This window comes from Streptopelia decaocto (assembly GCF_964273445.1).
Source record: "Streptopelia decaocto genome assembly, chromosome: 3".
NCBI classification, from domain to species: Eukaryota; Metazoa; Chordata; class Aves; order Columbiformes; family Columbidae; genus Streptopelia; species Streptopelia decaocto.
In genome coordinates this window covers 86,611,797-86,627,721 of record NC_138656.1, presented here as the reverse complement: position 1 = coordinate 86,627,721, position 15,925 = coordinate 86,611,797, and the positions used below count along the sequence as shown (strand labels likewise).

Sequence of the window (15,925 nt, the reverse complement as noted above, 5' to 3'; positions counted from 1 at the left end):
TTCCATATCTCAATTTCTGACACCCTGATGATGTTAAATAATTGGCTTGAAAAATCAGTTGTCCCATTCATCTGAAAGACGTTCTGTCTCTAACTGCTAATGAGACTGTATCCACATCACAGTCTTTGTCCCAAAAATCCCACTCTACATCATCTAGGGTTTCATGCCTTCAAGAACTGGCAAGAGCACACACATTTGTGCCATGTGCTTTGTAGGAAAATGCAAACATAGCCTTTTGAGTTTCTTACAAGTGATAAGAGAGACCACACTGCTGGTATATGGTAAACATTCCACCTGCAGCAGGTATAAAATGAGAAAGGGCTGATGCTGCAGCCTGTCTTTTGATGTAAACTGAAAAGTCCCCTAAACTCAAGGTAAAATCATCTTATTCACATTTTTGGAGACACTTCTTGAGAATACAATGGAGCAAATATATCCAAAATTTTCCTCACGTTCTCAGTCAAAAGAAATTTCTCACCAGTTTAGGAAGTATTTTACTGTCTATGCTCAAGCTTCCATGTCTTCTGTCTCTCTCACCACTCTTCACAGCTCTCCAGCTTATTTCACCATCTACCTCCCTCCTATCCAACTTCAAGACCTCAAGCCCCTAATGGGTGAATAAATAGGACTTGCATCAGAGCCCATCAGTTCTGCCTGTTCAATGACATAAACTCCTGCCCATTTCTAAGCTCCTGCCTATTAGCAGCTTTCAGTCAAAACTCTTCTACACTGCAGGGCATACAACATCCCTGTAAATGAGCTGTAAATTTTTCACTGTATTATTTCGCCGATAAAATAAATGCTTCTCAGCCCTCTGTTCCACTGTCTATACATGCAGAATTGCATAGCCAAGCAGAACAGAAATGTCAGCTGCCAAGACAGGTTTTACTACAAATTCAAGCTTTCTGGCCAAGTTCACTGTTAGCATAACTCTGTCTCCAGGGACTGGAATCCATTTGCCCTCATAATCTATAGAGAAGGAATTAGAGGAATAAATATCCCAACAGATTTCTGAACTGGGAAGCTGCTGGGAAACCAATACTGAATTATTGGGAAAAGCGTTTTTCTTTACTTACAAAGCAACTTTCCAAAATAATGTATAAGCATCTAAATCTTTTCACAGTGGTACAAATAAATCAGATGCCTAAAACCTATGCCAGAGAGGATTCTGATGAAAACTAAAATTACAATGGAAAGACCAGAAAGAAGACAAGCTATGCTTGAGATGACGTGTCCTAGAGATTGATAAACACATGTTGGAAGGTATCAGTCATTGTGAACATGCAAATGATCAGTAATGATTGTTCTTATTTTTCTTCTGAAATCATGCAGTTATTAAAGATATTTCAAAAGTATATACCTAGCCATAATTGTGGTATCTTTTTAGCCTTTAAGTGTAATGAAGACCCTCAGATACGGTCATGAGTGCAAAACTAAGATCAAGTAAGCATATTAGAATATATCAGGCTGTATCCCTGCTCCCAAACAGCTCCATTCCTAAATTCTGGCCTCACAAACACCTGTGCAGAACGTGTGTTATTTTGCTCCTTGAAGAGCAAAACAAGCCCAAACCGAAACACAGGAAAAAATTTTGGGGACAGTTTGTTCTCTAGAGGGTACACAGGCAAGATTGCATCAGGTCTGTCTCCACAGGACAGAATCTCAGGGAATGCAACGAATAGAAAATAAAGTAATATATTTAGATTAAAATATTACATAATACAAAAATTGTACTCTGGAGGGCTGTAACACAGACCTCATATTACCACCATCCTGACTGAAAAAAATAGTAGTTGCATTTGTAACCCACACAAAGTGTGGTGTTGTCATTGAAGCCACAGGCTTTGTTTCCAGCTAACAACATGGGCCACAAAACTTGTCAGACTTCATCCAAACTCATCTTGGGCACCTGGAACTTTGCTATAGCTTATTTAGCTGCAACACAATTAGTGAACAACCAGGGAACTTACGTAATTTGTTTTAACATTTTGCTTAACTTTGTACAATTGTCCAGCACCTATGTTACATGTATGTTTATAACTAACAGACAGCAATAACAAGCTGTGCAGAGTGAATTATCTACAACCTGTGCAAAAACGCGTCAGAGAGGGTGCAGGCATGGGGCAACTGCAGGGGCCTGAAAGCACAAACACGAGTGGGTGCTGGGACCCTAAGCTGTAACAGCTCACCTGGGGTAATTACTGGTCATCAAGAGGATACAGTCTTGGTAGCTGAGTAAAACCAGTTTTATAGGCAACACATAGAACAAAGAACAAGTAGTCAACATATGTAGCACACACTACATGTAGGAAATTCAGATGTAATGTAGAATCATGAATCATTGAATGGAATGGAAGAAGAGAATAGGTACACAGTGTGTTAACAAGCATATAAAAATTAACCCAAATGGATGCAAGGCAAGGAGGAAGAAACCATCACCATCCTCTTCTTGGCCGGGAAGGATTTGGGATGCTGATGACTTGCTGTAAAGAATTCCCTCTCCCAGCTGAAGCCAGTCAGGTCCCAGTGGGAGAGTGAGTGGGCAAAGATAACAATAGAGAAAGGGTTTGGTACTAGAGTTTGTGCCTATATCACTGTAACCGTATATAACTTGAACTGTCTTTGTATCTGGACTAAGTCTTTGATTAGACTGTTAAGATTTTAATTAGAGTAACAATCAACTGTTGACTCTGCATCTAAGGTGTGTTCCCTGTTTTGCTCATAACAACAGGCCAAAAACAAACTGGTGGGAATTCAAGCAGCTTGTTCTGTTACTTGGCTGGAAGTCTGTCCCAGGGCCATGTGTGGCAGCCAGAGGAGTCCTGGACTGCTGGAGTGGGTGAGCACATCAGTGTTAGAGGCACCACCACATCTAGAGGTGTTAACCTCACCCTGTGTGGGGGCAGGGATTACTCTATGGGGCAAATATCTTCCACAGTGTAGATATAGCCAAGATACACCCAAATTTTGTCTGCCTTCAGCACACAGAAGGACAGAAAGAAATCATCATGCACAGGCTTTTTCTTGAGAAGAAAACAAATATGAATGAAAACAAATGAGACTGCATTTAGGGAAAACATAAATGCCCATAGTTGAATCATCAAGATGTCTAATTACATATATAAAACAAGAACACTCACTTTCACTTACTGACTTAAAGTTGATCAGTTATTTTACAGTCTCACAAGTATTCACTGAAGAGGCGATAATCTTTTTGAAGAATGCTTTTCATAGCTCTGTGTATTTAAAACAGACAAATTGTAAGAACTGGAGGATTAGAATTATACATCACTTCTGTACTGGATATTCCCCACTTTTTGGAGTATTTTGCTAAGTATCATTTTGATATACAGCAACATAAATGAACAGTAATTTTTGATGTGTTCTGGAAGTACTCAGAAAAGCAATGGACTGAAAACAAATGGAAAAAGGTGAACCAATAAAAGCTCCCTTGAGTAACCACCAAAACATTTTCAAATGGTTTTCAGTTTTATCAACTGGTAATATTATAATATTTTACATGCAAAACAAGAAACATTAGTATGTCAAGTCTTGCCAAATTCAGTTTTCCCCTCAGTCTATAATGTCATTTGATGAACATAAAGAATGCACAATTTATCTTGAGAACAAATGAATCACTAGGATATTTGAGTTTTATTTCAGTCAGCCTAAGGACTGTCTAATTAAGGAATGCTTTGGTTCACTGACTTCTCAATTGTTACCAACTAGTTTGAGTTGATTATAAAATAAGTTAAACTTGTGTAAGATCCTCAAAGATATCTATTTTTCCTTGGTATATTTAATAAGTTTGTAAGGAGTGAAACACTGTGGGTTAGCAATGAGTCTACTAAGCTCCACCACTAGCACCACCACACCACAACCCCCTCCCTCCAAAAGCTCCACACGTGCTTTCAGAAGTATAATGCATCAAGATCAGAGCAGTATACAACGACCTAGGTAAGTCTTGAGCTTGTACAAACTTTAGAAACAGTTTTGTTTCCATAATTTCATACTCCTTCACTTCAGCAACTTATACTATTGCTTTTATTTACATATTTTGTATGGAAAACATGCTGCTTATTACAAAAACCAGTCAAGCTCCAGATTGCTATGAAGCATATGACGGACAAAATAGAAAACACTAAATAATTGCAACAGTTACAGAATACTGTCTTCCTAACACTCCTAAGTAAATCACAGGAACAGAAATTGAACTGCTAGATTAAGGTATTAAGCAATAAAGGAAAATTACCCAGTCATTCTTGTCTCACAGTATACCCAGAGCTTAGCTCTGTAAGGCAAGACCCATAAAACTTTTAAAGTCCTTTTCAATCTTAATGCCCTTCAGAGACCAGAAGAAGCTAGATGTTTTTACTGGTCACCATTTGACATTTCTTGAGTAGAAATACTGACCTCTAATGGTCCACTGAGTTCTTCCACCTATTCTGAGATGGATGGCACAAGCGTGCGCCAGCTTCAGACAAGTACAAAAGCATCAATCCAAATTATTAAAGTGCTGAACTTAAAAACAAAGAATAACTTCAAAATAAATTTGTCTCCCTCCTTTTCCTCCACCCATCTTTTTCACATCCAAATACTGTAGTTTTTCCCAAGAGGAGCAAGAATTTACTTGTATCACATCGAAACACATTCACTGATGAGGCGTTAGGGAAAAGCAAATATTTTATTAGGGAAGCCTTCTGCAGTTGCTGACATAACTGTATGTGTTTCTTTCAGGTTTACCAGCTTTTGGTGAAGTAAAACGCTGCATGGTTTTATAAATCAATGCTAAATTTATCTGATGCTGTGACAGTAATATTTAGGGTTACTTTAATCAGCAGACCTCAAAATGAGAGAGTTGCTGTAAGTCCCAGGTCAGAGATAAGGAAAGGGTTGTCCAAACTGGTAACACATGGGCCAGTCCTACAACCAGGAGATTATGTTTCTAAATCCTCTACCGAGGAGGTTTGTGCCACTGTCCACATTTCCCCTTGTCCCTGTGCTGTGAGCAGACTTACCGAGTCCAACCGAGCCGCTCCTGAAAGCGGCTCTCCGCTTCCCAAAGGGTAACCCAGCAACGTCCCTTCACTGGGGAGAAGTTCTCAAAGAACACATTGAACATTAATTTTAACTCGCAGTTCTTAAAACAACTAAGGACTACACATGAGAGAGCATTTTAAGCGCCATCGTTTAACCCTACGGTAAATGACCTGTGAAGAAAGGGGCCCGGCACCAGCGGCCTGACGCACACGGCTGCCCGGGACCCTGCTGCACAATCCCGCCGCTACTCCGCCAACAGGAGCCCCGGGGCTCAGCCCGGGCCCCGCCGCCGTCCCCGCTGCCTGCCCCGGACCGGGCCAGTCAGCCCGGCCCACACAGCGCGTCGGGATCCGCGGCCGCGGATCCGAACCCCCCCCCGCCCCGGAGGATGAGCCTAGGCCCAGGCCCGCTCCCAACCCCCACGAACACCCCCACCAGCTTCTCCCTCCGTCCCGCGGTACCGCCGTCGACCTCGGCCCGAACCCCGAGCGGTGTCGCCGCCGGTACCTGTCCGCCCGCCCAGCGGACGCGCCCGCGGTTGCCGCGATACGCTTAAAGGGGCCGCCGCGGCGCGGGGCTTATTGACAGCGGCTGCCCGAGCAACGGGGCGGAGGGGAAGGCGGGCATTGGTCGCCGGCCATTGGCTACCCGTCCTGCCAACTCGACGGCTGGCGGCGGCTCCCGGAGGCTGATTGGTAGCGGTCGAGAGGAAACGTCTCTCTCCGACGGTGGGAGGCTACATTCTGGATGCTGATTGGTTGAGGCGCTGGAGGGGAGACGTGAGAGAAGCTCAACGGTGGTGATCGCTTTGGGTGGCTGCTGAGGCTGGGCTGAGTCGAGCGGAGCCATGTCGGGCTGAGCGGAACCGGGCCCGGCGTTGCCCCGTGTGACCCCTTGCTTCTTACCCAGTCCGCGGGAAAGCTCTGGCGGTCGTGGCCGTCCCGAGGCCGGCAGCTCCGCGGCCCGGCCTTGACGCCTCCATCTTGGTTCTGCTGGAACCCGTGTGTGAAATCGAAGGAGGTGTCAAGTGCAAGATGAGAGAGGAGCATTGGGGGAGAAGGGCAGCGTGCTGCCGTGTGCTGTTACCCTCAGCACACCTCGCAGGGAGTAGGGTCAAGGGAAACCTTGGGTGGCCACAGGCACTCCCCCTCACCTGGGGTTTGGAAACAGGGTGTTGAGTCAAAGAGGCATCTGGTAGCAATCACAGAATGTTAGGGATTGGAAGGGACTTCAAAAGATTATCTAATCCAATTCTGCCGGAGCAGGAACACCTAGATGAGGTTACACAGGAATGTATCCAGGTGGATTTTGAATGTCTCCAGAGAAGGAGACTCCACAACCCCCTGGGCAGCCTGTTCCAGTGCTCTGGCACCCTCACTGAGAAGTTTCTTCTCATATTTTAGTGGAACCTCCTGTGTTCTGGTTTATACCTGTTGCCCCTTGTCTTATCATTGGTTGTCACGTAGAAGCACTTGGCTCCATCCTCGTGACACTCACCCTTTGCATATTTATAAACATTAATGAGGTCAATGCAGCACTGGCTGGTCAGAGATGAAAGCACAAGGGGAAAAAAAGTACTCTTTGCGCAAATATTTAAGTAGGATGGGAAGCTGGATGAATAACCAATATATGACAGGTTTTATGCATATATACTTTTATAAATAAGTATATATATGTATATATATATCCCTGCACTTGCAGTCTGTGTGTGTGATATAATTTAAAAGTGAAACTCCCCTGAACTGGAAGGAAAGAAAGAGAAATGGTATCAAATTATAAAACACCCCAAAACTTAAAGCAAAATGGATTATACTGACAAAAGGATGAAAGTACTGTGGAAAGCTAGCAAGTAAGCCAGAATTAAAGGTCAGGCCCAATTTATCAAGGCTGTTGTATTTTATTCCACAAAGAAGAGTTTCTAAACCTTGGCTTTTATTACTCTGACTTACTGCTGTGCTTTTTTGTTTTGTTGTGGTTTTGTTGGTGGTGGTTTTGTTTGTGTTTGGTTTTTTCCTCCCTACTGCTAACGTATAATAATGAATGTAGTCAAGAAAAATACTTTCTGGAGAGAGGAAGGGAAAAAGAAACAAATAGCAGATCTTGCATGTCTCACTTAACTTACTGATCCAATATATTATGATAGTGCAGTGATGAAAGTGACATCAGAATTCAGGTGGAGTAGAATAAACCACAATATTTCATATGAAAGTTATAACCTGCCTGCACGGGAAGGCATAAATGGGGCATTCAGAAGAGGGAGACAGACTTGCACTTGACCGAACTGCCTCTCTGCGGTTCCGAATGTCCAAAATTAATACTCATTGACAGCTAGTTTTAAAAAAAAAAAAAAAAAAAAAAAAAAAGGGAGGCAACAGGACAAAGTACCAGTTTTCTTAACTAAGGTAATGTTTTCAGGCAAAGAAACTCACCTTCACAGTAAAATAAAAAGTAGTATGTGAGACAAAGTTTTAATGTGCTTGAAATTAAAAGATTGCCATCCCTCCAAAATATACATTTTTGGAGAAAGAATTGTATCAATTTCAATGGAAAAAGAAAAAAAAAATATGAAAGTCAGAATTGAGAGATTCTCAAAATTGACTTAGGCATTGTGCATTAGAACTCTGAATATGCTTGATCAAATATCTTGAAAATGTAATTTAATGATCAGGCTGGAATGCAATAATGAAATGTCGGCATAAACTCCTGCAAAAGAAGAGGAGATGGGCACAGATACTTCAAAAGCATGAAAGCTACTGGGAAGCATAGACCTGACATGGAGTCTCCAGGGCTGAACAGCGCTTTTAATTTTTTGATCCTGAAATACCAGAAAACAGGCATGAAACATGCAAAAAAACCCAACAACCAGTCTGTGCATTTCCTAATTTTGATTGTCTCCCTAATTGCACTTAGTATTTTTGCTATATTTGCATTACTATTATGAAATTGGTTTTAAAAAACAATAAAAACTCATGGATATTTTTAAAATTCATCCTCCTGTGGCTTTGTATAATTCACTCTTGTGCTAAACAGCTAAAGCATATAATTCATCACCAGCAACAATGGCAGAGAATCACTGATGTCCTTCAAAAAGATCTAGGGAAATGTGGAATAACAAAGACAGAATCATTTTATTGCTTGCAACTGGAGGAAATGTATTGCTTGTATCTGGCAGCAGGCCAGGCTGGAATCTGAAATGCTGTTGCTGCTGTAAATAGGATGAAAGGGATTTATAATCCATCTCCATGCCCACTGTAGCTAGGAAAATTATAAGCAGAAAAAGCAATTAAGAAAAAGGCATTAAAATGTGGAACGGACTATTTTTGTTTTGATAATATATAGACTAATTGTCATGACTAACCATTTGGGCCTTGGTTAGCAACTAACTAATCATTAGTTATTAAATATAGGTAGTACAGGTATTGAATTTAGGCAGTTTGTATATTTAATATAGGTATTGAACACAGGTATTGAATTATACTGAATACAGGTCTCTTGTTCAGAAGGAATGACATCTCACCACACTTTTCCATCAAATGCTCCATCCAGAATAATGCTAACATATTTGTATCAGCTGCTGAGCTGGAATCAAGTTATTGTGCAGTATCAGCATAGGGATTAATTGATGGAAGTTTGTTGATCTAAAACCTACAAGTAATGTATTTTAAGGTATTGTCCTCTGTATAACAGTTGCTCCAGTATGAATAAATGGGGTGGCATTTCAGGTTCCTTTGGACAGGACAAATATATGAGTCACCTGACCAAGAAATAATGTTTTGCAGTTTTCTTCTGTCTCTGTGAAGGGGAGTCTGATGTCTTAAGTGCTTGCTTGGATGGGAAGGTCGCTGAAACAAGGTGTTTCATTCAAGAGCTGGATGGGGAGGGGTAGAAGGCTTGAAAGGAACAGCCCTGGCTGCAGAGCTTAACTTTGGGGAGGGCAGCTTCAGCAAGGAGGGTGGAAACCTTCAAAAACTACATCAGGTCATAGTGTCACGCAGTTTGATATTCCCAGGGGCACCAACAGGGATAAAGCCCCAGGGCTTATTCAGATGAGTGGCACCCATGTTCATTTAATTGTTATACAGAAATATTGATGGGAAATCCCTGATGCACAGAAATAATGCTATTGATTTCCATTTCAGCGTAGCAATGGCTATGGCATATGGACGGGAACTATTACAATGACTGTATCTAATGGGATGGATAAAACAGATCCCCCGAGTTGCCAGGAGAAAGATGACACTGCGATTCAGAAAGGGAAGATCTTCATGGTGTTGCTTTGAACACCGTAACTTGGTGAAGAAAGTGGGGATTTATGCACGATGATATAAATGCAGGAAAGAAAGTGACACACAGCTCGTTTTAACCAGGAGTATGGCACAATGTGAAACTTGCCAGCGAGATTCAGTCTTAAGACACTCAATTTCTGCAAATGAGCAAAGGCTAGTGAAAAGCATCAGGTTGAGTATGAAATAACAATAAAGGTCCCTTTTGGCTCTTTCAGCCTTCCCATTTTCTGATACTTTCCCTCAAAATAAGTCTATATGATATGATACTACCTTGCACCTTGGAACAGATGCATAAACATTTATATGCATCTATCTGCATATACCCCATAGGTAGTAACTTGCATCTGCACTTGCAGAAGAGCTTTGTTCAAAATCCAGGAATTGACACTGAAGAGATTTTGGCTTCTGGTTCCGCAGATCTGGGTAGCAAACAGTGTCAGTTAATGCCGCTGTTCCCAGTAGCAAGGTTGATATTTGTTCCCTCTCTCTACTGCTAGAAAGGTGTGACCAAGATCTCTGATTAGAGCATGAGTATGGGCGTAGTTAGGGTCCAACAGAAGGTTTTTTCCTTAATACATGTTGGAATGTTCTCCTGCTTACAAGACAAGTTGTGTATCGGCACATGCTTCCATTTGCTCTCAGTTGTCTGCAATCGTATCATCAAAATATTTTTAAGTTCTAGTGCAAATAAAATTAAATGTCAGTCTGTTTCAATGCTATAAATATTCAGTCTCCTTGTACTTTGTAATGCATTTGTTAAAATAAGCTGTGGTTTTGTTGGAGACCGGCTGCTGTTCTTAGCACATGCTCACCTACCTTGAGAAACATGAAGCCAAATATCTCCTTCAAAGTTTGTCTCCCATGCCCTGGACTCTAAAGTGACCCGAAATCTTTTCACTGTTTCTTTACTCCAGTGCTCCTGAGTCATATCCTGAAAAGTGACTGCTTACCTTTTACAATTTAGTGTTAGAATTCTTTGGAAGAATGTCTATTGGTGTCACTTTTCATATTATGACTAGTTGCAGCCCCCTTGAGGGGATTTTCTTGAGCATTCTCTTGCTGTGGTGGCATTGGAGCTATTGCGGTGTTCCTGACACCCCTTTTGTGTCTCTGACAGGCAGCGGAGAATGGCTTCCCTGAACTCAGCTGAACTTGAAGATGTGTGAAAGCAGCACGTTGGACAATGTTCATGGGGAATTGTTTTTAACATTACAATTTGCCAAGGCTGTGAAATATTGAAATATTAAAGAGAAAATATAGTGCAATGAAAGAAACATTTACATATACCTCACACCACTAGTTGATTTCAGGGATTTTACGAATTTGTTAAAATTCTTTCTTTTAGTAAACCTGCTTGGATTTTGAGTTCACAACTGTCTTGTGGAGAAATATAAAGTGAATAATAAAAGTGGTTGTTGGTGAATCACAGCAATATAATTTACAAAGTGATGAATTAACATTTCCACATAGTAAAATAAGATGCTCTGTTACTACAATATGAAACTTTAACTGCTCATGTTGTGGATTTAGGTATGTTTTAACAAGGTCCCAGATGAAAAAAAATTATTGCTTATGAGCTTCAACAAGTATTTTATAACCAATTTAAATAACAAAAAAGCTCAGTAAAGCCAGGGAAGGTGGAAAAGATGCTGAGGAAACAAGTATTGAATGTTTGATTAGGAAAAAAATATTTGAAGGAGACATTTCAGCTAAAGACTTATTTTTCCACAATATATATGCTACTGGGAGGAAAATTTCACGCAGATTGCTCAGGATCTGGCAATTTTATGTTAAATGCTGCATTTGTTCTTAGTAGGTTTTAGTAACATTTTTCCAGAAAACCGCTTTTTGAAGAACAAATGTGGTATCTGTGGACTTTTTTCTACTGCTATTGCATAATCCACAATTTTGTATTCACAATATGTATATTAATATTTGACAAAAGTAATGCATATTATTTAGTCAAAAGCAATGTGTGTTGCTTCTGAACATCCATCTCTTCTGGCTTTGAAATTCATTTCTATTGCTAGGACAGCAAATGAATTTTGTTCTGTGTCTGCAGAGTTTAGTGATATAAATTATGTTGTAGAGAAATAACACCAAATGTATCTTTGAAACAAATAAAAAGAAAGGATGTAATATCAGAATAACGTTGGCCTCAGTGTTGAATGCAAATGCTCTGAAAGCATTTTTATTGTGCCAATTGTACAAACATCATATAGGGATGAAGAAAAATCTTCCCTTCAAAAATAATCTTCATTCAAAATATAAAGACATCTCGTTAGCGTTAGATTCAGAAAGAGACCTAGGCAACTCACACCACTCCTAGGCACCTGATTGTGTCATCAATATTTTCTATTTTTTTGTTATGCAAAATGGAATTCTTCCTGTGGGGAGGGAGAAGTGATGTTTCAGCCCACAGTCTTACGTGTCACAGAGTTTGGGCAGGTAGGAGGTAGGGTTTTGTGCCCACTCAGAGGAGGGAGTTAAGATTTGGGTCCTTTGATTTCTGGATGTGCCTCCCGAGCCAAGCTTGTTAAGGGAATGTAGACAGACAGAGGTTATCCATAAGATACACTCTGAGCTGTGTCACTGCAAAGGCTGAGGTGCCCCTGAGCAGAGCCCGTGCCTTGGGAGCCTTGGGCACCACTGGTAAGGACGGCAACATGGAGACAGCATTCTCGACTTAATTACCTTAATTTGTTAAAATCCTATTCAGGGTAAGTCTGAACCTTTACAGCGTGAAGTGTATGAACTCTTGCAATGTATGCATCAGCTTACTGGGATTCTCTTTATTGGAATTAAATAATGTTAAACAAGCATCCTTTCCATCTTCTCAGGATTTGCAGTAGTTTAACTTTTTTGGCAATAAAAAGGCTGGAATATTCTATTATTCATGTTGTGCCTTCATACTGAGCTTCAAGGGTACTCTGATTGATGAAAACTGCTTTCTGGATGTTTTTTCCCTTTCTGTTTTTATAACAAAAACTGTTGATCCTCTCCTAAGACCTAGCAAATAATGAGATCAATCACTGTGTAGTCAACAGAAAAGCAAAGTATAGTGACTGAACCAACCCTGGACTGCGGGTGAACAAACAGGGGGGGGATATTTCAAATAGATTAAGAAAAAATCTGGGCCTGCTCAGACAGATTGAAGCATGGCACGAGGGATGTGTACAAAGGTTCATGTTGGGCTTGAGGGGTTAGTCCTCTGGAGAACCTGTATCACCCATAAAAAGGGAGAGATGCCCATCCAGACAGAGCCGGTGAAGTAGGCTTTACTCTCATTTGCTTTATCTCTTTCTGGAACTTTCTAGTAGCCCAGTACAGTGATACGAACTGCCTCCCTGCTGGATGCACCACCTGAAGTGTGGTGAACCAGCTACTAGAAGATGGGAGAAGGCAGTGGTGGGGAACGCTTCCTCCAGAAAAGCCCGGATTCACCTGTACCATAGAGCAGATTCTTCTCCTTTCTTTCTGCCCTCCACCTTTCAGGCTCACAAGTTTACTGCAGTTCTGGAGCTGCAGAAAGGGTCAGTTTGTAACTGGGGTTTTAAGTCCATTTAGTTAAAGCAATAAAAAGGTGATAAGACGTGTTGATCATTGGAGGTTTAGTCCAGTTCATTCCATGGCAACCACCAGGAAATAGCATTTTGTTCTCGTGTCCACACTTGAAGAAAGGTGTTGAAAAACTAAAAAGGCTTCACAAACACATTTCAGGAATCACTGGGGGTCCATAAAACTCAGTGTTACAGGGAGAGGCACCCAAGAGGAGATTCAATAAAAAACAAAGTTGAAAAAATCATTTGATAGCAAGCTCTGTTGTTCCTGGTGGTAAAAGGCTTTTAGTCTGGCAGTACAAAGGTGCAATGAACTTCACTGGTTAGAAGTTGGAGCAAGTTCTAAGCAAGAAAGTGCACAATTTTAGCAGTGGAAGTGCTTTCACCCAGATGAACTGAGCAGAGATGGTGGAGTTTTAAGTCGTGAGTGCCCCCAGCTGTCTGCTCTGCCCCACTGCTGCAGGGAGATGCTCTTAAAAGAGCCTCAGAAGGAGGTGAGTACCTGTGTCTCAGGCACTCCAGAATAAATCTGGTATTTTTAAGTCAAATTCACTTTCACTAGTGATTGAAGCTGCTGTTCTGGGGAACGTGGAATTGTATCACGCTAAATGACCAGTGTTTGCCAGAACTGGTGGTTTGTGTCCTTATTACACCATGGCAACGATGTGAAAGGCCTGGCTGACTCTGACAGCATGTCACTTGGTGAAATAATTGTGACGAAGCAGGCCGGAATGGTTCTCAAAAGCAGGATGCTGAAATTAGCTAACCTTGTGGCTTTAACTGGATCCTAGCTCTAAGGTCTTCTCCAGTCTGGGCCACCCTCTGCGTGACAAGGATAGCTGGGCACCTGTGCCAGGGAGATAATTAAGTACTGATCACTTCAGCATCACATATAACTAAGTGCATGCTGGGATATATCATGTGCAATATATATATGAGCATTGACATGAGCCAGCAATGGACCCTTGTGGCAAAGGCATCCACCGGCACCCAGGGCTGCAGGAGTGGGAGCGCTGCCAGCAGGTGGGGGAGGTGACCCTTCTCCTCTGCTCAGCACTGCTGTGGCACATCGGGAGTGCTGGGACCAGTTCTGGGCTCCCCAGTACAAGGGAGGCATGGACATACCAGAGTGGGTCCAGTGAAGGGCCATGAAGTTGATGAAGAGGTTGAGGCATCTGACATACGAGGAGAAGTTGAGAGAGCTGGGCCTGTTCAGCCTGGAGAGGGCTCAGGGAGGGTCTCATCAATGCCTGTCAATACCTGATGTGGGGAGTAAAGGAAAAGGAAACAAACTCTTCTCAGTGGTGCCCAGAGACAGGACAAGAAGGAATGGGCACACTTTGAAATACTAGAAATTCCATTTAAACGTAAGAAAACCCTTTTTACTGTGCAGGTGATCAAAGACAAGAAGTTTGCCAAAGGAAGTTTTGGAGTCTCCATCCTTGAAGATACTCAAAACCTGGCTGAACACAGTCCTGGACAAGCTACTCTGGATAAGCCGGCTTGAACAGGGGGTAGTTGGACTGGGTGATCTCCAGAGGTCCCAGCAACCTCAGCCATTCAGTGATTCTGCGATACCCAAACACATCTTATATGCAAGGGGTGCTGGGGCTGACTTCATTGGTCCTAATAAGACACTTTATCATTTGGATTCTCATGCATGCGATGTTTTGATTAGGGCTTTTCACTATGGCACCCAATTGCTGTTGATTAATCCCTCGGGATTTCTTCTGATGGGGTTCTTTCTCCATGTCCCATTGCATTTTAGGACTCAGCTCCAGATTTAGAAAATTGGTGATATTTTTTGTTCTTAAGTGCATGAGCTTGCATTTGGGTTCACATCTGCATTAACAAAACTGGCCATTTTTTTAATCTCAACAAATGATCAGTCTGTCTGTATAACAGAACTGCCGCCTCTGTTGTTTTTCACATTAGCAATTTGTGTGCAAATGTTACAGGCAGTAATGCTACGTTTTCATCAAGGGCATTGATAAGCTTATTGAAAAAAAATAATGCCAAACCAGATCCGTCTACAAGCTCACAAAATATGCAATCCCTTGGAATGAAAACACTTCAACTATAGTATATTTTTATGACCTGGTTGTTAACCAGTTTTAAAAATTATAATTTAACATGTGTTACATTGATTTTGTTTAGAGTTATTTCTTAATGCAGGATTTTGTTATATGTTTGGTAAACACACTATTTCAACAACGATCTTCATTATCAGTCTAATGCTTAATCTCATTAAAACAGTATCAGATTTGTTTGAGAGTCTGACTTCCTGGGAAACCATGTCAACTGACATTAATAAATCCGTAATCTGTTAATTCTTTCATTAGTATCCCATGTCAGCAGTTCTATTGGTTTGCTTGATGACACTTGCTAGCTGAAGCTGTGTGTAGTTACCCAAGCGATTATACTTATTGTCTGAATATACTGGTTCAATATTAACTTTTTCTACACTGCGTCTGGCATTCCCATAATGGAAGCAGCGTTGCCGAGCAGCCGGACCGCAGAGGCGCGGCCATTGCTGTGCAGACTGTTTTGTCTTCTGCTCCTTTACCCTTCTCCGCTTCCTTAGAAGCCACGGACGCGTTTTTGGGGCACCCCCGCCGCCGCGCAGCGCGGTCGGTGGCGGTGGCGGGCGGGGCGTGTCCCGATGGGCGGGGCGTGTCCGGTGGGGCGGGGCGGGGCGTTGTGCGCAGTATCGCGGCGATGCTCTAGATGGGGCCTCAGCACCGCCAGAGGCCGGGAGCCGGCGTTCCCGCCTCTGACACTAAAAACAGCCCTTAGAGGCTGTGGAGGGGTTTGAAACAGCCTTGTCCCCTCCTGGCGTTCGTAGCGGTATAGAATCGTTTTGATTGGAAAAGACATCCTACATCCGGGCAGGAACAACTCCAGGTTCCAGTATAAGTTGGGGAACGACCTGTTAGAGAGCAGTATAGGGGAAAGGGACCTTGGGGGTCCTGGTGGACAGCAGGGGGCTATGAGCCAGCACTGTGCCATTGTGGCCAGGAGGGCCAATGGCATCCTGGG

At 42.2% G+C, this 15,925-nt stretch overlaps 1 protein-coding gene and 1 long non-coding RNA gene across 3 annotated transcripts in view; both read right to left on the bottom strand.

The window, feature by feature from the left end:
- The window catches only part of ELOVL4 (ELOVL fatty acid elongase 4), a 154,593-nt gene that overhangs the window by 2,627 nt on the left and 136,041 nt on the right, over positions 1 to 15,925 (bottom strand). The gene's annotated exons all lie outside the window — the stretch shown is intronic.
- Positions 2,187 to 5,617, bottom strand: LOC309437898. 2 transcript variants are annotated; one of them, XR_014183669.1, is made up of 4 exons: positions 5,548 to 5,617; positions 5,019 to 5,101; positions 3,141 to 3,236; positions 2,187 to 2,231 (listed from the first exon to the last, which is right to left on the bottom strand). It is a non-coding gene; the product is annotated as an uncharacterized lncRNA (long non-coding RNA). The 2 variants fall into 2 exon arrangements; XR_014183670.1 differs by lacking the exon at positions 5,548 to 5,617 and having other exon boundaries at positions 5,019 to 5,371.